Source organism: Mustela nivalis (assembly GCF_964662115.1).
Source record: "Mustela nivalis genome assembly, chromosome: 12".
NCBI lineage: Eukaryota > Metazoa > Chordata > Mammalia > Carnivora > Mustelidae > Mustela > Mustela nivalis.
Genome location: NC_139031.1, coordinates 39,704,170 through 39,731,798, shown reverse-complemented (window position 1 = coordinate 39,731,798; position 27,629 = coordinate 39,704,170). Strand labels below are relative to the sequence as shown.

At 42.2% G+C, this 27,629-nt stretch overlaps 1 protein-coding gene across 50 annotated transcripts in view; it reads right to left on the bottom strand.

The window, feature by feature from the left end:
* ELMO1 (engulfment and cell motility 1) overlaps window positions 1-27,629 on the bottom strand; it is a 521,082-nt gene that overhangs the window by 121,622 nt on the left and 371,831 nt on the right. The window contains exon 1 of one of the 50 annotated variants that reach the window (XM_082693158.1): window positions 10,147-10,234. The exons of the other annotated variants lie outside the window; for them this stretch is intronic. The gene's annotated coding sequence lies outside the window, so the exon portion shown is untranslated. Of the gene's footprint in view, window positions 1-10,146; window positions 10,235-27,629 lie in introns of those variants that run through there. 50 annotated transcript variants of the gene reach the window in all.

The following is a 27,629-nucleotide window of genomic DNA, read 5'->3' as shown; positions in this document are numbered from 1 at the left end:
TTGGAGGTGTTGTGCTAAGTGAGAGAAGTCAGAGAAATACAAATAGTGTATGATTTCCCTTATATGTGGCATCTAAATAAACAAGCCACCACGAACTCAATACCAAACTCATAAAAAAATAAGAGATCAGATTAGGGGTTACCAGAGGCGGGAGGTGGGGGGAAGGGGAACTGGAAGAGTGTGGTCAAAAGGTACAAACTTCTGGTTGTAAGTCCATACTAGGAAAGTGTTGTACAACATGGTGAACACAGCCCTGCCGTGTGGTATATAGGAAAGTTAAGAAAGTAGATCCTAAGTGTTCTCATCCAAGGAAAAATTTTTTCTTTTCTTTTTATTGTATCTAGATGAGAAGATGGATGTTAACTGAACCTACTGTGGTCATCACTGCTCATGTGTAAATCACACAATCATGTTGTATGCCTTGAACTTACAGTGATGTATCTCCATTAGTTCGCAATAAAAGCAGGAAAAAAAACCCCCACAACATTGTGTCTTGACAGACCACTGCATGTAGTAATTTTAAAATAACAGCTATATTAAGAAGAATAATTAAAAAAAAACACACAGCTTGGGAAATTCCATTAAAAGGACCTATACCTATGTAAAGTGCCTAGCACCTAGAGGGCATAATTCTTATAACCACCAGGCAAGCATTTCTGACATTACTCTGGCCTTGAAGTCAGTGATGGAGTGAGATTCTTAACTACACCAGGGACGGGAGAGAGAGACAGTGCCACACATCCTTGGCGCGATTACTACAGTGCTCAGAGCGCTAAGAGATTTTCCCCATCCCCTGCTACTCATAACTCTCCCCAGGGGAAGTGGAATTACAATAGCTCTCTATCACCATCATTGCAAATTCTTTCTTCCTTGACAATTATAACAGTTTAGAAGCCTTTGGTAAAGTAAATATTTTTGGTTCATCTATGTTACATTTCTAGGCTGCTTTGCAAAAAGTAGGATAGTGGAGTTTTTCTTCAGTTTTTCTTCATTGTTCATTTTCACCTCTGTGCCAGCAAGGCCATATTAAGTAACAGACCACGGGGAACAAAGGCAAAAATCAAGGGCAGTTATTGGCCAGTTTGTTTTTATCAATAACTTTCAAGTTGTTTTGAAAGAACTCTTACAAAAGCCCAACTTTTAAAAAGTGGATCTTTATTCTTTATGTAAACGGACGGGAAAATGAATACGTAAGTGAATATACAAATGAATTTGAATACAGCTGACCCCTGAACTGTGTGGGGTTTAGACATACTAATACAGTTGAAGAGCTGCATGTAATTTTTACTTCCCCAATACTTAACTACCAACAGCCTACTGTTGATCAGAAGTCTTACCGATAACATAGTCGATCAATACATGGTTCATGTGTTATATGCATTATATACTGTATTCTTAAAATAAGTAACCTGGAGAAAAGAAATTGTCATTAAGAAAATCATAAGGAAGAGAAAATACATTTATAGTACCATACTGTAAAATCCACCTATAAGTGCATTCAAACCTGTGTTCTTCAAAGATCAACTTACATAAATAATTGGTTGGTTGGGAATTTTGTTATCATAGTCTCTCAATTCTGGACAACTTTGAGGCTAATGATTGCATGAAAAACAAAATTCCACGCAGGTTAATCCACAGACGTTCACAGATTATTTTTGTTCCTAGATAATACCCAGTCCTAGAATACGGAGCAAGCATTCAGCAAATAGTGGTTGTTGACTGAATTGAGACAGCAAGGAAATGTAAACATTGTCCCTTGTCAAGAGACATATTAACAAGTCCATTAATTTCTCTGAGTCTCACTTCCTTCACCTGTAATAAGGTAACTGCACATGGCAACCCTTCCCTCCCCACCTAAGGGCCCACTGGGCCCAGAAGTAGGCCCTAAGCAGCCTCCACCAGAGTACCTAAGTTGTCACCAGACAGAATCTATTTGCCATCCCAGGACTCAGGATTCTTTAATATCTGGGATGTGAGAGGTTTATGGTAAATAAATAACCAGATTAACAAACAAAGACATCACCCATTCTCCTTTCTTGACAGAACAGTAATTCAGGGGCATACAATGCATGCTTAGGAGGATGGAGGAGAGAAGATAGCTACCAAGAAGTACCTGGGAACCTGCATATGGAAGAACCAAAAATATATATATTTTCCAAAGGTTTATTATGTCTTCATGAAGAAGAGAGGGTGAGTTGGGGCAGGATGGCTAAAACTTGGCAATCCAGACAGACTTACGGGCCATATGCAGAGACCAAGAACATCTTTCATTTAACCAATATAAAAGCCACCAGTTATTTACGATAGGTCACAGCCTTCCTGAATGCCCCAAGGCATCTGCCAAGAAGCACAATATCGTTTGATCTTAACTGGCCTCCAAAATCAGGAAAGCATACATCACTATCCTGGAGCTTCTGACTCTTGCTCCAAAAACACATTTCCAGTGATTTCTTCTCTGTAAACAAGGCTGAATTGTTAAGAGATACTGGATATGAAGTAGTAACAGTAATACCTTATATATTACCTTATGTACAATCCACAGAGCACATGGGATATGTTGTTTGTTCTCTGAACATTTCTATGTATCTGATGGGTTAGATATTCTCTATATTTTGTACATGAGGAAAAAAAGTTACTAAAGATTGGAGAGGCAATATGGCAAGACCTAAATGTTACTGGTAGCTAACCTGGGGCTTCACTCCAGGCTCTTTGTTCTAAGGGTGGTGTCCTTTTCCCTCTGGGTGGCCTCTGATGCTAGCAGGGCTGGGATAATCTCTGAGGGTTTAGGAGAGTGATCTGAGAGCAGACAGCATGTGCCCGCCTAGCACTCTAGCTGTCCAGTTAGAGAACCTTCCATAGCCAAAGAGTTGAGCTAGACATTCTCTGGGACAACAAAAAATAAATGGCTTCTACTCATGGAATATAATTGTACTATTGTCTCCTTGCACAGAGCATTATGGTGCTCTCATCACTTACACAGACTCCATAATTTAATTTTCATTCACCAACAGCCTTGTGAGATATGCACCTTTACTTCCATTTTTACAGATGAGAGAACTAAGGTTCAGAGGGTTTAAGTAGTCATCTACCTAGACCTCAAGAAATTTTAAGGAGGACAGAAGGATCTCCTATTCGGTGGTCTTTGCAAAGTTTCTTAGGTCTGCTTTGCAGTGAAGTTTGAACCTGGCTTATGGAATCCAGAGTGGGAGCTTCTGTCCACTGACCCCCTCTGTTCTCTAAAGCTAGAAGGGTGTGGGTACTAGGAAGAATGCTAATGGATCGTACCAACATAGCATCCCAGAGCCCCAGGCTTGGATTGAGCCCTTAACATTAAGTAGTCTGGACTGACACTCAGTATCAGTATGGGGGGCTTTCAGACCAGTTCCTACTTTGATACCATTCTTTGTATATGATAGAACATCTGTAATGCATATTTCACATTGCTGGACCGTCAGACATGAGTGAGTTCCATCACAGGTGCTAGGACCCATGGCCTGGCTGGCTCCAAGTAGAAATGATCTGCCCAAAGGTCAAGTCTGTCAGTATGGGCTGCCAGTATGAAGGCCCGAGTTCCAGGCCTGGAACTGATGGGTGCTTCCTTCCAACCAGGCAAATAGATGTTAGAACTGCCCCAGATGCTATCTCAAATGTTCAGCTATAAAAATTCCAACCAAGTCAGAATGAAACTTTATTTCATTATGCTTCCAGGTCTGGGAATGATGCCAGTGAACTGCTCTCCTTGACAGGTCTCTCATCACTTATAGCTTAAAGGAAAGGAAAAGTGAGCTCCCAAAGTGCCAGGCTGCAGCCCTCCTTGTCAGATGGCAACACCTCCCTGGAACAGCTGAGCAAGAAGATGAGTAAAGGACTGACATTCCCTTATTCCTGAAACCCTGCATACTGAGGATAATTCCCTGTGTGTTTCCTTTTCAAAGTCTTGCACAATGCACAGAGCTGAGAAAAAGACATAGGAGAGGGATGAAAAATCAGTTTCAGCTGTAAGCCAGTTCTGATTGGTTGGTAGTGGCTGCCTTGGTGCTGTGTTAAGAGGGATTCTGAAGTTCCATCTAGGAACAGTGGGAAAGATTGCTATGGTCGATGCAACATGGGCCCTAGAGAACAGATGGTTTGCAATCTTGACCTTGGAACTCATCAAGTCTAAACTTCTCTCTATACCTGTGTGTAGGTGCTGTGGAGCAGAAGGTTTAAATGATTTACAGAATTCAGTTGCAAAACTATAGACAGGAAGTCAAAGCCTTAGGTTCTAAATTACTGCTCTGTCATCTAGATGAGTACTTTTCTAGTCCTGGATTTCTAGAACGTCACAGATGGTTTGAAACTCGTTAGCATATCGGTGGACTTCAAAATCCTGTGGCAATTCAAAGATAATTATTGTGATGCTAATTTCACTTATGTAATAGCTATTTCCCGGTGTCTCTGTGCTCACTGAAATCCCACAGCACCTCCTTCCACTCATGATAGTCTTGGGTGTGGCCAAACAGCGGATTCACAAAGCAAGTCATCTCACTCTTAGCTTCAACCCTGATTCTGGTTTAATTTATTTGGTCTGCCAGTGTTGCCTCAGGAAAGATGATAAAATCCTGCCATGAAAAGAAACAAGTTGCCAAGAGGCCACACAACCCAATCCAGCGAACATTTCTGAGTGCTTACGTGCACAAGGCCTATTCCTTGGGAATTCTGTCCAACGTGCAGGAAATGGGTATAGCTGGACCGGAAGGTGTCCCTGGTATTAGGGATGGTATTGAACTGTAGGGATTTTTTCCCTCCCTTTCTCAATGTTTTGTGAGATTTCTAAAAGATCTCTTTATTAACCAAAGATTTAAGCAGACCAAACGCAGAGCGAGCTATATCCTTCTACTTGCAGATCTGGCTGCGAATGTCAATGTCAAGACATCTCCAGGAGGCTGGGCCCGGATGCCTGTAAGAAGGCTTTGCAGCATGATTTGGATCTAGCTTCCTGAAAAGGTTGATTACATTTTCATAATTGGTTTTACATTAAAAAGAAAAAACCTTGGGGGAGTGAATAAATAGAATAACATATGATGTTGAAGGTAAGGATTTTAAGACCAAATTAACTGTAAGAACTACTTAGTCAATATTTTCCAGCTAAACAAAATTTGCAGAATTGAGTAAGATGACAGCAATTAAATCATCCCTTAGCCTCAATTTATACTTGTCTTCATAACAAATTATCTGTTTGCAGCAGACTTACCCTCTCAATCAAGGTTTGCTTAGCCTATTATTAAAACTAAACCCACGTGTCCTGAACATACTGTGTTGAAGGTGGCGGCCCAACGTGTGGTGAGCGGTGGGGCCACCATATCTGTGGACAGAAACATGCCACAGATGGTGAATGTTGACTTTCTGCAATAGGAAATGGTACACCTTCACATTCCTCTATGCCAAGCAGACTAATGGAAAAACCAAGATTTTCTACATGTTGAGTGTTGCATGTACAATGGTTAAGGGCAAAAGTAAACAAGTTTGTGAATACTAATGTTCTGTTAATCTCTCTGTCGCCAGGGCAAGTCTTCTAGGTACTTCACAGAGGAAGAGAGGAAGGAGCTATAGCATGATGATGAGATAGAAGTCACTGGCCTAATAAATAAATAAATAAAATCTTTAAAAAAAAAGAAGTCACTGGCCTGGTAGAGCAGGAGAGCTCTTTAGAGCCCAGCACTGCCCGGTCTAGTAGACTAGTCACTAACCACACGTGGCTATGGAAACCTTGAAATACGTGGCTAGTATGACTATGCAAGTGAGTTACAAATTCTATTTAACTTTAGCTAATCTATATTTAAAAATCGATACTTCAGTTATTGAAAAACTTTTGTGTATGTTTGGAAGAAGTTGGGTCCGTGAATCTACCTTTTTAACTATAAATTTTATGAAATCTAAAAACAGATTTCCTGTGAAAATTCAGTATCCAAATTCAGTTGTGCTGTCAGTGTAAATTACGTGTTGGATTTCAAAGACTTAACATAAAAAAAATTGAATATAAATATTTTTGTTAATAATTTTGCAGTTGCATGCTAAAATATTTGGGGCATACTGGGTTAAATATATATATTATTAACATTTATAGGCCTGCTTTTTCTTTTTTTTACTTTTTAAATGTGATTACTAAAAAAAAATGGAAATTACACACAGACCTTGCATTGTATTTCCACTAGACAGTTTTGTTCTAGAAAGAGATCGGCTATATTATCCCTGTAGGACATTATTTTTTTTTGAATAGCTATTGAAATTGTCTTTTACACATTCACATACCTAGTGTAATAGTAGAAAGTACATAATATTAGGCATGCATAGCAAATAACCCACATTTTTAAAACCTGCTACTGAGACCCCTACAGATTCTTTTTCTGTTGAATGCAATCTGGCTTGTACATTCTGGTCTGCTATTTCTTTATATGTCAAGCTGGAAATTTCAAGGACATCAATAGTTTTTCTTTCTCTGTCTAGTGGCCTAACTCCTTCCCCTCCATTTGTCATTAGTTAAATCTTTGGTGGGAATGTCAGTTTATAAAACAGATAGAAATGGGAGTGGAGGACTCACTCACCCACCGACCCTGCTCCACATTTCCCCAGTCCCGTCAACGCCCCCAACTCTGACTGACGTGGTTTGAAAACTGTGTCACATTCAACGATTTTCAGGTCTAATCTGAGTCTTCAGCTGCTTCATCCATGTACATCCTCCACCACTACGTGGAATCTCTCTCTGAGCTGGGTCTATTTGCAGGATCTTTAGAAAGCATGGTGGCCTTGGTGACTCCCACGACCACGGAGGGTCACGCACGCCCCCAGACTGAAGGCACTGTTGTTCCTGGTTTTTCAGGGGCCTCACTGTTGCTACAGCAACTGTGAATCGAGCAAAGGGTAGCCATGGATCTGATGACCTTCCACCTCCCACAGATGGCCCAGGAGGAGCCCGTCTTGTGCGGAAACTGACCTAGAGCCTATCAGTCAAAGAAACACTCCTCGAAACAAGGTGGCATATCATACAGTAACACAAGGGGATAAACAAATGGGGCATTTTGGTCACGACGTTTTACTTAACTCCAACATTTTTTCCTAAATGACACTGTAAACTATTCACCCAACCACCCGAAAAGGCCTTTCTAATTTGACTTTGATTATCACAATGATGGTTGAATCCAATTCCCCATGGTCTGGTTCAGCCAGGTGGACTAAGGGGAGGAGACCTCCTTCCCCTGTCCGTTCACTCTCCTTCCATCCAGGGATGCAGCAAACAGGTAAGTCAACATGTGTGAAAACACAAACCACTTGCCATGTCCTGGTTTGGTAGACATGGGCAAGTTCCTTGACGTTTTGGTGACTCGATCTCTTCATTTAGAAAACAGGTATAAAAGCCATCCTGTTGGGGCTGTTTTAAAGCTTCAGTGATTTACTACATCTCCAGACATACTGGATAGTGCTTGCCACACCGCAAATGCTCAGGGCAGGTTAGCTTTTCCCATTGTGACTGATTGCAATCCAATTGCTAGGGGACATGGATTCTATCATTCCAATTCTCAGTGCTGAACTTCAGAGATTGGATTTAACATACTCATATTCACTGTGACCTCTCAGGCAACTCTGACAGTCACATGAAAATCTGAGGGAATTCATTTTTCTTTACCTTTCCATATGAGCCTCTAATACGTCCCACATCCCACAAACACCATGCAGAGGCAGAAGGAAGCAGCCTTCTCCTTCAGGACTGAACAGGTAGCTGTTCTGGCAGCTGAAGGAGCATGTTCCTTTCAAGTCCTGTGATCCTAGTTTCACTAACACCACAAGCTGAGAAGTGAAAAACCACCACATTCTAGAACTGTTCCCAAGACTTCTTCGTTCCAGCCCTCAGTGAGAACATGCAGGACCTCATTCAAGGACTGAAGCCACCACTTGAGTCAGAAGTTGACTGGCACAGGGCCGGGCAGTATTTAACGAGCCCTTTGCAAAAAGGAGATAAGAAACTTGAGGGTATAATAAATTCTTGGCTTTTTACCTGGGACAGAGATCCTACATGACCCTGAAATGGGGGCTGTCATCAGAGTTATAATGTGATCATGCATTCATGGATTTTCTTAGGGCCAGGGGAGAGTTTCACAGCTTGCAAATTCTTAAGACTTTCATGATCCAAAAATAGGTTAGTAACTACCCTTAATTTTTTTTTTAAACATTTTTAGTGCTTCCATAAAAGGCTGTCTCTTCTCTCATTCTTGCCAACAGGTGCCAGTGCCTCACTCATGGCAGTGACGCTAATGGGGGAGAGAAGAGACCGAAAGAGGAGGGAGGGTCATTCTAACGAAATGACGTCATTTAATGCACTTCTGCTTAAAAACCAGACTTCCTCAAAACTGGGCATGGGTCAAGGTGTGCCTAGGAGTGAGATGTAATCGGTAGAGTTCCCCTGCACACACTTGCCTCCGATCAGGGGGAATTCTCAATTTGGCACACCATCTTGAGCCTCTTGGGATCAGAAGACAGCCTCTATTTTTAGAGGGGTCTTCAGCTAACATGACCGGTCACTGACCTGGCCAAGTGACCGGGTTCCCCATGCTGTCACCCATAGGGAGGAAACTTGGCTATCTCTTCCCATGGCATCAGGTCCGAAGAGCAGGTCAGATCTCTTCCAACCCCCCTTGCCCTGCTTTCAGGTCTTCTCCAGGAGAAACCTTCCTAGCTCTTTTGTTTCTTTACCCACCCACCAGAGATCCCATTTAGGACACAGCAAATCCCCTTTTAAACAGCCACGTGAAGACCTACAACACTCTCTTCTGTCAAAAGGACATTGTTATAAAGGACTAGCTGGGAAGATTTCCCATGTTCAACTATTTCACATGCAAGTATTTCTGAACCAGATGATAAGGCTTTCCTCTCTCTTTCCCTCTGTTGTTTGCACCCAAGTGAACTGTAAATAGAAGACATGCAGTATGCTGTCAGTGTTCCTGGCACATGAGATGGGGAATTACATTTTTAAAAAAAAGTAACAGTGATGAAGCCTCAAAACCCGCAGAGATGCTGGGGAGAGGTTCTTATGCAGAGATGGAAGCCCCAAGTTCAGCCCCCGCTCCCCACACCCACGCCGAAAGCAATGCTTCTCCTCCCCATGTTCAGAAAGATTATAGTTCCCCTGGAATCCTACCCAGTGCTTGAGTTCTTTCTTGCCACATATATTTTTAAGTTTGCAGCTAAAAGGGTCTCTAAAGGCAGAGAGTTTTTCCTTCCCCATGTTGTCTCTCCATTGCCTGTTTACAGCAGTGCCTTCTTCTTTTTTCCTGCTTCTACCCAAAGAAATCAAGAATTTCATCACCAGTGTCAGAAAATTAAACCCCAGGGAGGAAAGCAATAGCTCAGAGCAGCCCTTCCCTGGCGAAGAGCCAATCCTTGAATATAACTTTGCAAACCCTGTCTGGTTTTCAGGGGCTGAAAAGGATGCAAAACAGAGTCATTTGGAAGCGTGGTTTTTGGCAGCTAAAATCTCTCTGACTGCACTTCAGCTCATCTTTGCAATTAATTTTTAAAAAGAGGGAGAACATATTTTGATTTAGAGACTGGTCTCATGACAGAAGTCAGGGGCATGACCTAGCTCGGTTGCACACTTTCCAATCCGAGAGCAGCAGTGCACGCCAAACAGATGCCCCCTTCTGCGCTTGGGGGTCTGAAGAAGTGTTTGACAGACCATCGTAACAACATCTCTCTTCACAATGCAAACACCGGCAACACAGTCAAGCTGCTTACTGTTCAGCTCTGTGCCTGCACCTTTCTCCCTCTTCCCAGCAATGCACAGGATGACTCTCACTAATTTAGTTTTAAAAGCATGTTCTTCAGAAATGGATCTATACCCAGGCAGATAAAGCACAACTCCACTCCTCCTCCTAATCCTAACTAGACAAGCCAGTGTTCTGGTATAATACAACTACAAATCTGATCCTACCCAAGCAATGCATGCAGCCTTTGGAATACAGAAGCTCACACATCACAGGAACCCCAGAATGCCCGCTCTTCCATGTGCTCGTTGCAATTCATAGTTTTCTCGGCAGACAATAGGACAAAGCTGCATTTTAGCGCCGTCTGCGGATACCGGCGGACAGATGTGTAAGACTCAGGTTTACTCACCAAGCTCCCGTAAGTCCATCCTTCCCAACTACAAAGACTGCTGCTAAGCTGCTGCCGCCACCAGATGACTTAGAGCCGTCCCCCAGAAGAACAATGTGCTGGAATACCGGATGGTTCCCGAGTAAGCTTGTTCACAAAACAGGTTTCCAGTCGAGCCATGTGAATGGAGACCTGCCGCACACCTTTGAATGGCACACACTTCGAGTCCAGAAGAATAAGCATGTAGCTTTGCTTATGTTTATGGAGCTCGAGCCCAGGGGTGCTCCGATTGGCAGGAATCGCAGAAAGATCAGCCAATCAAAGGGAGCCTCCATTTCAGGGAAACTCCTGCTCATTTATTTAGCATCTTCAGAGATCATCGGCTTTTCTAGGAAGAGCTTTTCTCTTATAGTATCACAAGAGAAAAATAATCACTTCATTTCAATATTGTGCCCTATGCTCTTTCATCAATAAACACAGAGCTCCTCTTCTCGGCGTTCAATACCTCCACTTTTGTTATAAAGAACTTTAAAAAGAGAGAGAGAAAGAGGAAGAAGGAGAAAAAGAAAGAGCTGGTGATGGGCTGGAGATAGTTCATATTCATCAGCCTCCACCTTGTTGGGAGGAAGGGGGGGAGCGCCTGGGCTCAATAATTACTGATTCTGTTGCCATGGAAACAGACTGGCTGCAGCGAGTTGGATTCGTGTAGAACATCTGCTGCCAGACCCATAATCAACGGCAATCTCCTCTCTCCCCCTCTCCCTACTTTTATGTGATAGTGAGTTTGCGTTCTCTCTTCTCCTCTTCCCATGCAGTTTTTTGCCCACAAATGGCATATAGCTGCCTTATTTCCTACATGCAGCACACGCGCGCCCAGAGATGCATGCACACAGGAGGGCGACCCAGCGGGACGCCTACGGAAGGATCTATACTCGGATTCCTGTCCAGAATGTAAACAAACATCGACACTGCGCCTCCACCCCTAATGAAAATGTATTGTAAATTAACTTCAAGAGTTGAGGGCGTTATCTTTTAAGATATCTGTCACCTGAGAGTCCTGAAAGCCCCCAAAGAAAAGTTTGCACTGGCATTTCTCAGAGGGCACTGTGATGGTTCCTAGCAAACCTCTGTAATGAAGCGACTGAACGGAGAAGCTTGTAAAAGATTTTTAAGCCCCAAACCTTTAGGCTCAGCTCCTTCTCTTGCGCTAGCAGCTCACAAGGCACGCTGAACACGGGGTGGGAGAGGTATCTCCCTGGGGATGTCTGAGTCCATTTACCTGGCCCCTGGCTCCTCTCCTGTTTGCACCAAAATCGCCTAGTTACAGGTACCAGAGTTAATGACGGACTCTGGATGTGCTATCTTTCTCCTTAACAGCAGGGGCCGCCACTGAGCAATAAATGGCTACATGGCCCGGTCAGACACCAGAGGGGACTTGGATGGTGGTAATCTTACCTGTGTGCCTGTGGAAGGCTTCAACTCTACAAAGACTGACTGAAGATGGAAAATGCCAAAGAAGGTTATGACTTTGGCTTACATTAGAAGGAAAGGAATTATTCTCCGTCCCATCATGATGAATTTCAAGAACTTCTCCTTCCTGAAGGCCTCTCTACAAACCTGGTGCCCTCAGACCATCAACGACACACAGGAAGCTTCAGAGGGGGCTTTGCACATCTCCGGCTCTTGAAGCCAAGTGAACTATCCATCTGTCACATACCTACAGTCTCATAAGCAACAGTAACTCTGAGCCTCCTTTATTCTGAAAGGAATCCCAGCCCAAACCCCATTCTCCTCTACCTCCAAGTGCTCCACTCTAGCACAGTGGTCTTGGTGTTGAATTTGTCCCTTCAGGAATCTGAATCCTGATTTTCCATTTTATCTCTTTTTGCCCCTGTGAGCTCGGATAGGAATTCTCACCTATGTTCATCCTGTCTCACACCCAAACCCAACTCTGGCCATCTGTCTCAGCTCTGTCCACATGACCTCCACCACCCAGGACGGTGGCTATCTCAGGTCTTTTGACCGCCACTCTGGAACATATTGACCCTCTTCTGCCTACTCTCTTCTGCCATGAGGACACCTACCCCCTGTCCTCTCACCCTCCTGAGACCCTCCAAATACCACTGTTTTTATGTAGCAACATGGCATTCCAACCTGGTCTTCCCTTAAGCAAAATTTAATCATTTATTCCACAAATTCTGAGGGTTTATATGTCAAGCACTGTGACCAAACAAACTGGCATGGTTTTTACCTTATGGCACAAGAACTTGAGTGGAGGAGGAAAAAATATGAAAGTATAACTTTCATATGGGGTATGAAGGAGAGCTATGTGCCATGAACACAAATGAAAGGATTTAACTTAAGTTCAGGAAAAGCATCTCAGAGGAAGTGATAAATCTGTAAAGGTGAGCTAAATCTCTAAAGGTAGAGTAAAAATTAATAAACTAAAAGTGAGGGAACAGTGTCTCAGACATAAGGAATAGCACATGTGAGGGCCTGTCTAGATGAACACTGCCTAGAAAAAAGTATGGCATCTTTGGAAACTCAAAATACACCAACTGCAGCTGATTGAAGTGAGGATGGCTGGAAGGATGATGTGAGATGAGCTCGGACAGCAGGCAAAAGCTAGACATGTAGGATCCTAGAGACCACATTAAGGATGTTGGCTCTCATCCTATTAGCAATGACAAACCATTGAAGTACTCCATAAAATGATTCCCAGCCCCCCCAAACACCCACATAGCTCAAAATATGAAATAAACTATTTCAAGGCATCTATAACTTGTTGGACTGGTCTAGCTAACATTTACTGGCCAATTAACAGTCCAGATAGCATTCCAAGTACTTTATATGATCTAACTGACTGAATTCTCACAAAAATACTGTGAGGTATTACCATTTCCCCTATTGTACAGAATGAGGAAACTGAGGCATACGGAGGCAAAGTAACTTGAGCAAGTTGACCAAGACACAATGTGGCAGAGCTGGGATTTGAACCAAGGGATTCTAGCTCCAGCTTCTACAAGTGTGATCAACAGGGACCACCTGGATATTGTCATTGGGAGTTCTCCTCAAAATGAAGATTCCTGGGATCCTACTGTATTCTTCCTGAACCAGAATCCCAGGGAATGGAATCTAGGGACATTTCCTCAAGCTTTCCAGGGGATTCTTACATACACCAGAACTTGAGAATCACTGCTAAGAGATGTTTGCATAAAGAAAATGAATTCATTTTCAATGTACAAAATGAAGAATGTTTTTTTTTTGTTTTTTTGTTTGTTTTCGAGAATCAGCCATCCCAAACGACACATCTACATCTACATCAGACCAAGGTCACCTTCCTTTGATTTACTACAAATTCTTGAGTTGAGGGTAGGTACCATTGCAGAGTATGGGTCTCGGTAGCTGCTAGGACAGGCATGTGAAGAATGAACATGGGATTTTTTTTTAATTTTTAATTTTTTATAAACATATATTTTTATCCCCAGGGGTATAGGTCTGTGAATCACCAGGTTTACACACTTCACAGCACTCACCAAAGCACACACCCTCCCCAATGTCCATAACCCCACCCCCCTTCTCCCAACCCCCCTCCCCCCAGCAACCCTCAGTTTGTTTTGTGAGATTAAGAGTCACTTATGGTTTGTCTCCCTCCCAATTCCATCTTGTTTCATTGATTCTTCTTCTACCCACTTAAGCCCCCATGCTGCATCACCACTTCCTCATATCAGGGAGATCATATGATAGTTGTCTTTCTCTGCTTGACTTATTTCGCTAAGCATGATATGCTCTAGTTCCATCCAGAACATGGGATTTTTTAAAGACCAAATTCACCAGGTGGGTAGAGATGCTATCAGACCCACCAACAATAACACAGGTAGATCATGTAGTATTTATCGTGGACACTATGAAATGTCATAAATTTTCTTCAAAATTTTTCCTTGAAAATTCATTTTTAAGACCAAATTGCAAGGTAGAGAGTATTTTTTGGCCTTCTGTCTGTTCTACCCTCCTCATCTATTCAAAAGCTAGCAAGCAGAGCCCTTGGTTCACCAAGATAGTCAAGGTGTAAGTTCTGAAAAATAAGCTGCTTCACCTACATTTTCACAGGGCTCACTTTCTACCAAATAGTTACACGGTCTTTGGAGAAACTTCCAAAGAATTTTTCCATAGAATCTTGTCTAGTAGTTTTGTTAACTGAGATCATAGGCTGTTCGCTAATTTGGCCATTGCTGGGTATTCTTTCCTTTCTAGACTTGCACTGAAAGGGTCTATACGAGACTCAGAGCTGCTGTTGAACCTCAAAAAGGGGAAACCTGCATTTTATTGGTCTGATATCTGAACAAGCCCCCAAGAACTGCTACGCCGTACAATGGCCCTGCATGAGAGAAGCTCAAAATGTATTATCAGTGGTATACCATCAAGCTTCTGGACACATTCAGAGTTATTATGAGCCATCTGTAGATAGAAGGGAACCGCAACACCAACCTGGAAGATACGGGGGGCGGTGGGAATCATCCCTGGGCATCTGAATACAAATCAGAAGAAATCTCTTTCTACTTCACCCCCACATGACAGCCTGGAATCTCTGCTTTGTGCTGGGTAGCCATTGCTGGTACCATTTACCTGCACTTTCTTGGGGGCAGATTCAAGCTAATTGAATTCTACTTCTTTCCGTAAACATGATTTAGTGAATAGATTATTACCAAATTTGATGTGTCATTCATATACCTTTGTAGTACTTTTTAAATAAATTCATGAATCAAAAAAGAATTGTTAAGGGATATGTATTTTGGGGGACAAAAAAATAAGTGACTATTGTAGAATGATTTCTAAACTAGCTGGCTAAATTTCCCTTAGTTTGCCTATTGGTCCTAACTAAAAGGAACACCATTTATAGTGAGCATTTTAAAAGGGAGCTGGAGAGGATTCCACATACTGGGCTATAGAGAGGAGGCACTAATAGTAAATCCTTTCATTTTCCTGCTGCTGGTCCCGAACAGATTACTTCCATAATCTGGGCATCTATTTCAACAGGAAGTGTGTTCATTACTGGCAAGGGATGTGATGATGATAACTTCCTTAGTTCATGACATGGCTACCCTGAACCCCATTTTTGTTTGGTCAACTGATTCTTAAGAAGGAATAGCATGAGGGTCAAAATGAGCCTCAGAAAAATTCTGGAGTATATATTGTACAAGGCTTACCTCTAACTATATCTTAGTCTTCTCAAGGCACACTCCCTCTACTGGCTTAGCCAGTAGATAGTTATCTCTGGTTTGTTTCCTTTTTTTTTTTTTTTTTTTTTAACATGGTGCATTTTAAAACCAAGATATATGCCAAGCTTCAACTAAACTTGGCCAGGATAATTTTTATATATCTTTTTACCCCCAAGGGGAGATACTCATAACAATATTCCATAGAAAATCATCATACAAAGGTAGATGCTTCTCTTTTTTTCACCCTCATGGGGAGATAAATCAGAACCTACCAAGTCTGCTATAATGTCAGTGTATCTTTAGGTCCCAGGATGCTAAGCATTAATGTTACACAGCCTTGACATCTATGAGAGAATGGGAGAAATATCAGCAAGTGTATAATCAGTACTGACAATGGGCCGCTACCATTAAACAAATGCCCATTCTCCAAAAAGGGAAACTGAGACCCACAATGTTTAAGTAGTATGTCTACAGTCACCATCAAATAAGGCTGGGACTCAGGATTCAACTGGGGTCTGTGAAGTACCACAAGCAGTCTATTATACCACTGCCTCCGAGCTCCCATAAGCAAGTTGTTTGGAGCAGGTAGGATTACTTCAGTAGCATTCTAAGGCTGACTTATATTTTGTAAATCATATTTATGAGACATTAATGTGATCAGGCTTACTTCCCCTGGACTTTGCCATTTTTGTATTTCCCTTAAAAATGCCTAAAATATAAGCAAAATCTACAAACACCAAAATAAAACCAGATCTATAAAATGCAAATGTGTCTATAAATAAATCTTTTATTCTTTCCTCTTCCAGAGCTTGATTTCTGATAGGCGACTATGATTTGCATTCATGGGGTTGGAGAGTCAAGGTGTGGAAGTCCTTGAGGTGTCATAAACTTGACCAAATGGAACAGGCTGACCTGAGAATGACATGAAGGCCAGAAAAGTAGGGCCCAATACGATGCATCTGTTGTAATTCTGGAGTGCCTTCAAAGCAATAGTTGGGTGAAATTCTCAAAGCATATCATCTTGCCAGCTTGAATCTTCCAAATATACCATGGAAATGCATTCCAGAAATGCAGGCTGATGAAAAATCATGCCAAAAGGAAAAATGAAAATGCCAAAATCCTTAACTCAGCCTTGCCAAGCATGTCCACTGGCAATATGGTGGTAAAAATCTACTGGGCCAAAGGTAGGATATTCTCTGGGTGACACAAAATGAGAAACGGCTTCTTCTCCATCACGAAAAGGGAAGCTTTGGGGCTATTATCACATTCTTCTTGGTTTTCAGCTCTCATGCATGAGTAAACCTCTTTCAATTCTGAGGCACATATCAATTTCACACACAAGTGATTTCACCTTTCGAGAAAAAAAATTTAGTTTCTGATATTCTCAATAAGAGAACCAATTTCACAGCGGTTGGTAGAGATTAAATCTGTGTTTTATCAAATAGTTAACATTTGATGCCTTTACTTTCTCTGCTCTTTCTGCTCACAGATTCACAGATAATCTGTGGTCCTGGTCTCTTGTTACAAAGGGGATCACACTGCAACAGAGAGGAAGAGGAGCGATGGAGGGTTTGCTGTTAGCCAGAGGGAAACCCAGATCAAGAAGGTGAGTCGATGCAGTTCACCCAGGTAAGGAGGGAGGGAGAGGAGGTTCTAGACACAGAGGCAGTCAGTTCCCGGGGATCATGTTCTGAGACGTGAAAGGGGGTGGGCCGAGCAGAAAAAGTTTGAGGGTTTCAACAGGGGTCCAGTAGGTCTGGACAGAGCCAGATACCTCCAGGACCAGGAGGATCACAATACGGAATTCTAGGGAGAGTCCTGTTTAAACCCAGTTATTTTTACTTTGTTCCACGATAAAGAAGTTGACATTGTCAGAAGCCAGTCACATTACAATGATGTGCCCAGAGTTTCCATGTATATCAGCAACGACCCAGTAGCTCTCTAGGAAAAGTCACTTGGAGTGTGTGTGCTCCTGTCAAACCACACTGCCGCAATGAGGACAGGCCTGTTCGTCAACTCAGTTCTTCAAAACCATCAGCTGGTAAGAGCCAGATCACTTCAAACCGTTCTCTATTGTACTTCCAATTAAAGGAAACTTTGAAATGTGAATCATAACCCTCTAGGCAAATGATATTGACAGGTTATTCCCAACTCTCACAAAGAATGAGCCCCGAGACCTAATTTGTGCAGCAATTAAATTCACGCAAAAATATAATTTTATTTTATTGCTCAGTACTTGCCTGTGTCTTTAAGCTAGCAACTGCAGGAAGGAGTTAATTTGATAATATAAATAAAAATTGGCCCCAAAGGGCAATAACCAATCCATTTACATGCAAAAACGCTCCTCTTCCAAGTCGTCCTAAGGCAAATATGAAACATGATTTCCAAAATGTGTCGCCTACAATTCTCTCTACACCGTGACAGGCATGAGGATTACAGAGGAAATACTTCAAATAATCACACACACTCAACCATGAGTAAATGCTCTTGCTTATATTTGGGGGGAATCCATTGTGTGTGAGACACCTCAACTGTTCTGTGCATATACAGAAAAAATATATTTCACCAGGAAGTCTAGTTTGGACTTTCTGTAAGTAAGAAATTGGCCTCCATCCATTCAACCAGTGTTTGGGAAGTGTTATGATGTAGGGCCCCTGGGTAGCTCAGTCAGTTAAGCATCTGACTCTTGATTTCGGCTCAGGTCATGATCTCAGGCCTTCGACAGGACTCCATGCTCAGTGGGGAGTCTGCTTGAGATTCTCTCTCTCCCTCTGTCGCTTGTGTGTACCAACCCTTCCACAAGTGCATGTGCACTCTCTCTCAAATAAACACATTTTAAAAATAAAATTTTAACAAGGGTGTGCTATAACAATTGTTCACATATTGCCACATTTCCTTCAAGTCTTGGGGACCCAAAAATATAGCCAGAGTATCTTGAAAGTAATAAAACACCACTTACTATGTCTTCTCTTCATGCATTTCTTAAATTTCATGTTTTCTTTTTTTTCCCCGTCATCTCTGTTCTGCTCACCTGGTAAGCTTCTATCCATATGTTGAAGCCCTCCCAAGGAAGGTCCTCTCTCTATGGAATTCCCTCCTTCAAGTTGCTTCTATACAACACATGAGGCTGCACTCTCCTACGTGTCATTTATTCCACAATTATCTCTTTCAAGAGCTTTCCCCACTGCCAAGAACTCCTGAGAGGCAGATTTAGTAACACAACACCAGGAACACCATCCCTAGATGGCTCTGATACCTTACCTGGCCCCAAATAGAAAAATCTTACTGCAAACCTTTATACTTAGAGAAGTTACGAAAGCTTTCTTCTGAGTGCTCTTCTGTCATTCTACCCAACATCATGGTAAAGTTAGGAGAAGAGGATATCTCTGAAAACCTCTCAGTGACTAATTTCATGTGTCTCCCATTCCTCCCTCCTCCCAGCCCTACGATCCCCAGCCTGAGAGGGAAGAGGAGGCGCTAGGAAGCACTCCTGAAATCCATGTTTTCGGCAGTCTAGCTGCTGGGCCCAGCTCTGTCTGCTGTCTCGCTCCTTTTTTCAAGGATGTCACATCTGTTCAGAACTCCCTTCCAGTTAATGAGTCTTCCTACAATGGAGCCTCAGAGGGCTTTTGATCTTTGTACCAATCAACTTCAGGATAAAGACTCGGGGACTGACTAAGCCAGGACAGCTGGCTTAAACCCATGCTTTATTTCAAGGAAGAATAAACAAAACTTTGCTTGAATTTATAACACGGGATGTTGAAATAAAAAAAAATCCCTCTAGACCAGAACCACTAATTGTACCAGATTTGGAGCCTGGTGACAGTCCTGTATCCCCATGTTTTAAAATTGGTTTTAAAACTATGATTGTAAGAACATATATGTTCACTAGAGAAAATGTACTAAATTAAAAACATAATAAAAAAGAAAAAATTTTAATTAATTACATCATGCAGAAGAAACCATTGTTGAAGAAATTTAAACCTTCTTAGTTTTTATTTCTACTTAGTTAAGTGTAATTTTGCATTCTGCTCCCCCTCATTTAGCATAATATAAAAAAAAAGCCTTTTTATATTTAGACACCATTCAAACATATTTAGACATTCATTCAAACATCATTTTGAATGACTGAAATATTTAACATATCAATTAATGTGCACATAAGTTAATTTATCATATCCTCTTTGCTGAATTATTTCCCATTTTCCTGCTGCTATAAATAACAATGAAATGAACATCTATACGCATACCTTTCTTTTTCTTCCCAGATGTCTGTGATTCTGAAGCATCACACTACACTACATGACTTCATAAATGAAGCCATCAGCTATTGGTGAATTTCCCAATAGCACTTTGTCCCAACAGCTTTCTTAAAATTCTATTGAAATATCAAGTTTCTACCAGCAAAGGGGTAGCACTGGGCCCTTTTATGTCACTGTAGATGGCAAGTCTTCCTTTTTTTTTTTTTTTTTATCAACAGGATGCTGCTATTTTATTTTAAATATCTATTTCCACACCGGATACTCCAAATATTGTATTTTTTTAAAATTTCTTTTCAGCGTAACAGTATTCATTGTTTTTGCATCACACCCAGTGCTCCATGCAATACGTGCCCTCCCTAATACCCACCACCTGGTTCCCCCAACTTCCCACCCCCTGCCCCTTCCAGACCCTCAGGTTGTTTTTCAGAGTCCATAGTCTCTCATGGTTCACCTCCCCTTCCAATTTCCCCCAACTCCCTTCTCCTCTCTAATTCCCCATGTCCTCCATGCTATTTGTTATGCTCCACAAATAAGTGAAACCATATGATAATTGACTCTCTCTGCTTGACTTATTTCACTCAGCATAATCTCTTCCAGTCCCGTCCATGTTGCTACAAAAGTTGGGTATTCATCCTTTCTGATAGAGGTATAATACTCCGCAGTGTATATGGACCACATCTTCCTTATCCATTCATCCACTGAAGGACATCTTGGTTCTTTCCACAGTTTGGTGACTGTGGCCATTGCTGCTATGAACACTGGGGTACAGATGGCCCTTCTTTTCACTACATCTGTATCTTTGGGGTAAATACCCAGTAGTGCAATTGCAGAGTCATAGGGAAGATCTATTTTTAATTTCTTGAGAAATCTCCACACTATTCTCCGAAGTGGCTGCACCAACTTGCATTCCCACCAACAGTGTAAGAGGGTTCCCCTTTATCCACATCCTCTCCAACACATGTTGTTTCCTGTCTTGCTAATTTTGGCCATTCTAACTGGTGTAAGGTGGTATCTCAGTGTGTTTTTAATTTGAATCTCCCTGATGCTAGTGATGATGAACATTTTTTCATGTGTCTGATAGCCATTTGTATGTCTTCATTGGAGAAGTGTCTGTTCATATCTTCTGCCCATTTTTTGATATGATTATGTGTCACAAAACAGACAATCATATCTTCCTTTTTTTTTTTTAATAGAAGGAGCTCCAGGGTCTTCCATTTCACATAAACAAGGGAGGGGCAGAGAGGGGGTAACTAACGTCATAAACAACTAGAAGCTGGGGTCTCCCAGACTCGGCCAGAGCCTGATTTGAGATATGAATGTGTTTGCAGGCTTCTTGGCCCCTGGTCTCTGTGCAGAAGGCACATGCCAGCAGGAAAAAATCAGTTGGCTTTTGTCAGGCAGTAAATACCACCAAAATAAACTCTAAAAGTGTTTTTAAGCCACACAAATGAAATTCTACCTCCCTTTTTTTTTCTCTTCTGGAAATGGCTCCATTTTTTCCCTAGTCCTAAAAGAGATCATCACTCTGGAGACTCACTTCTTCTCCTATCTCACCTTAGCCACACAGTGCCCTTCACTTATGGACTGAATTTGTTCTGTAGTTTGCAAAGTTGTTACAGAACGTACTTTTTCCTTTTAAAACATTATCAGCTTTTTAAATTTTTTTTAAAGAAACATTGTTAGCCCCTTTCCACTTTCCATTCATGGATGGATAAAAGATTTAATCCTGGTCACATGTGTTGAGCACCGATGTAATTTTTTTGGTAGGTGCCCTGGGGTAGAAGAGTGAGGAGGAATTTGTCCTTATTCTGAGGAGTAAGGAGGAGAAAGTGTAGATAACTCCATATGGTCGATGACCATGGGTTTCAATGGGTTCATCTAGGATTCTGCAGTATGACCTCAAATCAGCCATGAGGTGGGAAACAGGTGGCCAGGGGCCAGTTTAAAGCAAGCTAATTTGCCAAAAAGAGGTTTCAAACTCAATGTATGGCTGAGTATGGTTAAGTGCTACAAAGCAGGGAAAAAGAAAGTGTGCCTAAGAGGAACCAATTAATTCTAACCCCATGGAAGGACTCCACAGGGCCCGTGTGCTGGGCATTGAGGGATAGGCAGAATGTCAACAAAAGGGTGAAGGGTCTTCTTTGCTGAGGTAAGGACAAAGACTTGGAAGCACAAAGCATGCTTAGGTAGCCATCAAGAGGATAATTAACGGTTAATAGGGGTGTGCTGAAGAGTGCAATAGGCATTCTGTTTGGAAAAGTGGTTTGCAATGGAATGTTGAGCTTTTATTATCACACTAAGAAGAGGGAGGCTAAGATTTTTTTAGTGTAGATGTATCATGAGATGAATTATGTTCTATAAAGGTGTTTCTGGGGCACCTGGATGGCTCAGTTAGTCAAGCATCTGACTCTTGACTGGAGCTCAGGTTATGGTCTCAGGGTCCTGGGATCGAGCCCTGGAAGGACTGGTTCCTCTCTCTCTCTCTCAAATTAATATATAAATCTTTAAAAGGAAGAAAGGAAGAAGGGAGGGAGGGAGTTTCTGTTAGGGGAAAGATAACTTCCAGGTGGGCTGAGTCCAGATTCAGAGAGAACAATTAAAGGACAGACACAGTCTATGTAAGAGATGATGGTATTGGGAAGCGGGGCATAGCAGGACAAGCCAGCTGGCCCCTTCTTATGCACTGGTAGATCCACAGGACATGGGAATCCAGAAGAAGGGTTGAGGAAGTCTGGGATTACCCCCACGGTTCCAAGTCAAAGGGACGAGGTAGAATGCCATGCCACTCCTTGAATGGAAGGATGGCTGAAGATGGGAGAATGGGAGCGGAGAGGAGGTAGGAGAGAATCAAGAAGAAGGGCTTGGGGAACACATAAAGGTCAGGGTCAGTGAAAGGTGGTGGCAGTGCCTCGGGAGTCAGGGAATGGCCAGGATCCCAGGAAGCACAGGTGGGGACCTGAGCCAGTGCTTCAGGGTGCTGGAGCAGGAGGAGCACTGGGAAGAGACCTGACACTTGGGAGGTAACTGCTGACCTAAATAAAGCAATTTCAGTGGGTGGACGTGGGTGAACATCAGACCACAGGGAGTAGAGGAGGTAGGCAAGCGGGGATGGCATTCTCTCTCGGAAAATTTGGCAGTGCAGGGAAGGAAAGAGATTGGATAAGAACTTGAAAGAGGAACGGGGGTGAAAAACATTTTTTTTTTTTTATGGATAGGAGAGATTTGGGTAGCTTTTTAGGTTGAAGAGACGAAATCGAGGGGGAGGAAGGGAGGATGCCAATAAGCATAAAAATGTAAGGGATAAAAGATTTATTTTTACAAATTTTTTGATGTCTATCTTTTTCATCAGAGCAGGGAGTCATAACAATGTGACTTCTTTCCAGTCTTAAATTAGAACGACTCAACAGTTCCTCTTATTCTCCACTTGCCTCTTAGAAATCATGTCTCTTGTGGCTAGAGAGGTTTTTGAGTATTCAAGACACCTATTACTGCATTTTAGAGGTATTTTTCTTCTCTTGAGCTTAGCTATATAGTTGAGGTACCTTTTAACTTTTTTTCTAAAAATATCACTAGCAACTGGAACAATGATAATCATTTTTTCCTTTCATATATATCATATGTCACATATCTATCTTGTGGGAGCGTTCATTTCCAAAGCCACGGGAAGATCCTGTTTAAGAAGGAGAGAACCAAGGGCTGCAAAGAAGGCAAACAACATAGAGATTTTGAAATGCCCATCAGAGGTCATTCTGGACTTCATCAAAACCAATGGCTTTTGTGGCTAAAGAGGTTTTCAAGTATTACAGCATGATTTAGTGTTTATAGAATCTGTTGCTTCTTCTGTTTAGTTGTATTTTTAGTGAGGGCAAAAGACAAGTTGCAGTGGATTAACAAATTACTAAGAAATGAAAAGAAAAGGTGGCAAACAGGCAACTAGGTCAGGAAATCTGGCTGGGGGTGAGGACTGCATGGAAGATCAAGAAGGAGTTATTTATTTGTTTTTTTCCAACACAAGGCGTTTGAGTACATTTATATGCTGGTAAGATGATAGCCTCCAAGAGGACAAGATTGATGACATAAGGACCAGACGTGATGACCTGATCAAGCGGTATCCAGAGTGGATGAGAAGAGAGAGAATTCAAAGCACAGAAGGGAGAACCCACCTCGGGGGCCACCAGGGGCACCTTCATCTAGAAAGGACACAGGGGGTGAGGGCAGGTGTTGGAGAACAGCCTAGTGTCGTGTCGTCAGCTCGAGGGAGAGCTGGATTAGAATCCAAGCCTCCCCACACCTAGTCTGGAGCATTGTATCATCATTCTTGTAACTTCCCCTCATGGAAGTGGCCCATGTGCTTTACATATACTAGGATAAACATAAAGAACAGTTTTCTTATTCAGACATGGGTCAAGTATTGGCCATTCCATATTATCACCCTAATAGCCTAATATTGGCTCATTTAACCTTGACAATGTATGTATGTTCATGTGTGTGTGTGTATGTATTCCCATATTTCATAGATGAAAAGGCTGAAAAACAGGGTAAGGACATTAATGTGCTCAAAGTCACACAGCAAGGAAATAATGGAGCTAGGGTTTGAAGCCCACTCCTTGAGTTCAAGGTCAATGCTCTCGACTTACTACATCTATTGACTCAATGTACTGAATTTGTTGATTGAACTTACTCTCTTTGGTAAATTGCCAAACTCTCTTCTTGATTCCTTAGACCAGGGAGGGGTGCAGAGTGGCAGGCGGAGATGGGGAGCTGAGGCTGAGGCTTTGTCTGTGGCAGCTTCCATTCCCCATTATCACCCAACTCTGTCCTAAAGCATTTTATAACTTGGAAATTCAATGAATACAAAATGCTGGTAAAATGCATCCAAAACCCATCGATACCTTTTACTCACAGCCTTATTTTTCTGGTATGTGCACAAGAGAATTCTTATCTACTTGAAAAAATTCAACACCAACTCTACATCCTTGATGGGCCAGGGTCTGCTGAATTGAGGCTTGGGAGCAAAAATCCAGGGTTGCCCGGTGAGCTGACCACAATAAAACAAGCCAAAGCAGCTTCTTCCAACACACTCAGAAGAGCATCTCCATTTTATATGCACTTTTATCATGACAGACACATGTTAAATAGGAACGGCATCTCTGAGGCACAGGTATTACCCTTTTCTGCTTCTCCTAGAAGGACTCCTAGTGGCCTGGGAGCTTTTGGACAGAATCTCATGCTCTGTGATTCACAAAATGGAAATCTGGCATTATATGCCAGTGACATTCACTTCTATGGCAGCTCAAGCAGCAAAAAGCCATATGCCATACACCTCAGATCCAGCCAAGCCATGCAAACGGAAATGTGAAAGAGAAATAAGGAAATTAGGACCAGAAAAGTTCTTGGGGCTGATCGCCTCCAGCACCTAAAACACACAATCACTGTGGCACGAATCAAATCTTCCTACTCTTATGACACTCTTGGAAAATGCAATTTTTTTTTCTAATTTAAGAGCACTTTGGGAGGTAAAGGTAAAATATAAAAGACAATTTTTGTGAATGACATGGTGTGCTCACGTTTACTATTTAATGTGGCTGCTACACAGGCAGGTGGGTGTGCTCAGGGAGACAGTAGTAACCTAAATGGGTGGACTGCCAGCAGGCACATTTGTCCTCTGCACTGACCGTCTCTCAGTAGCCATCCTGTGAAAGGATAAGCACCATTATTGACATTATCTGCCCCACTGGCCTGGAAATAAGACTGATGAAAAACGGACTACTCCCCAAATGGCCAGCATATGTGGGTCAAGATGAAGGGGGAAAAAAGAAACAGAGGGATTTCTTTTTTAATGAGGGGATCCAACCACTCTCCTCAGAAAAGAAACTCCATTTATTTTGTGACTGTTCTATGTCTTTGAGGTTTTCATTCACCTTATATAAAGCTATGTAGGTGGAAAAATAATTACTACTGCCATTTTTGTTAAGAAAGGAATGGCAAAATCATTTTGTAATACCCTCAAAGTATTGACATCTGAAGAAGAGATTCTAATTGAAAGATCTAGAAGGATTTTTCATTAAGAGCTATTGGCATTTTGGGCAAGAGAATTCTTCATTCTGTAGAATGGTCTCCAGGAATTACCAGAATGACCATCCAGGGCGCCTGGGTGGCTCAGTGGGTTAAAGCCTCTGCCTTCGGCTCAGGTTATAGATCCCAGGGTCCTGGGATTGAGTCCCGCATCGGGCTCTCTGCTCCGCAGGGAGCCTGCTTCCTCCTCTCTCTCTGCCTACTTGCGATCTCTGTCTGTCAAATAAATAAGTAAAAATCCTTTAAAAAAAAAAAGAATGACCATCCAATATTAAAACAGTGTAAATTAATTCAGCTTACTGGCTAGGTGGACTGTTTAAAATAATGTGTGAATTACACATTTCTGGCCATTTATTCATCTGATATCCAACCCAAAGTAATTGGGAAGATCCTATTTCAAAAATCTCTGGAGAATATTAAGAGTTAAAGCTACAGTTCTTTGCTCTCAATGCTATAGTGATTTAATTGAGAAAGACAAGCTTGTAAATGAATGACTACTACAACATGCTAGAAGATATTTTCCAAAAGAAGTTCAGACTTCCATGTCATGGGGGCAGGTATACAGAATTTCATCCTAAATGAAAAATGGAGATGATAATCATCCAAGGTGGTACCGCTGAGGTGGCCATGTGTAAAATCTTAAAACAGAATTTCAGTGAGAAGATGGAGGAAGACATTAGTGAAGAAGGAAGGAGGGTAAACCCATATCTGTGATATGAAAGTACCATGGCTTACACAAGGAATTGTAGGCACTTCATAATGTGCAGAGCTTAGAGCAGGTACAGGGTGAAGGAAAGAGGATGAGGCAAGAAAGCTACATTAGGCTAATTAAAGAGAAACCTAAACATCTTGCTAAGGCTGTGAAACTTTATGAGGCAGGCAAGGGAAAGGCACAGATGGATTAAAAGCAACAGTGATATGGTCAGATGTGTGTTGGAGGAGGTTTGGAAAGTGGGAAGTTTTCAGAGTTGGGAGATAAGTTACTGCAACAGCTAGTGTCTCAGTCAGTGACTTCTACATGAATGCTGTGTAACAAATAATCCCAACAGCCAACAAGTTCTTCTCACACTCTCAGGTCTGTCGGTCAGCTGAAACGGCAGTTTTAAGCTGTAATTCTGGGGGCTAACTGGGGAAACTCGACTCCATATGCCTCATTCTGAGACTTACACTGAGGGGCAGTGGCCACCCAGGGTACATCCCTCATCTCATGATGAAGGCAGAAGTGCAAGAACCCAAGCCAACCACACAAGCAATATTCAGGCCTCTGCTCACTGCACATTTATGATCATCTGACTGGTCTATGTCAAAAGTTAAAGGGCCAGGGAAACAGGCTTCACTCCTTCAGATTATGGCAAGGACTCCTGTGGAGCAAAACGGAACTGCAACCAGCCATTCCACCTACCAGAACTGGAGTGAGGAAAGAGGAAGATCTGAGCGAAGGCAATAATGAGAAAGCAGAGGACCTTACAGTGATTATAGTGACTTTGGCTGCTGATTGGTTTCACAAGGAGGAACCAGCCCGTAAACTTCCAAACAGAAACTCACTGGACTGCCAGCTCCATGAAGGCAGAACCCACCTGTATTCCCAGTGTCTAGCACCATGCTTTCTGTGTCATGGACACAAAACAGTATTTGTTGAAAGAACAGACAGCATTAGAAGTATAGTTTAAACAGTGACACGATTCACCCAAGATATGGAACACTGACGTGGCCATGCTGTGTGGAGGGTGGCTGTGGGATAATAACATGAGTACCGTCTCCCCCTCCAAGCACTGAGTAGATCCTGAGAATATAGAAAAAAACCAGGCTCTGCTCTCAACGAGTCTGAAGATTAAACAGACAACTGCAGTTCATTGTGGTAAGTTCCAGGGTCACGGTATTATTCACAGGGCCAGAGCAAGGGGGTCCCTTGAGGGACATCTGAGGACATTGTTGCCACAAGTGACAA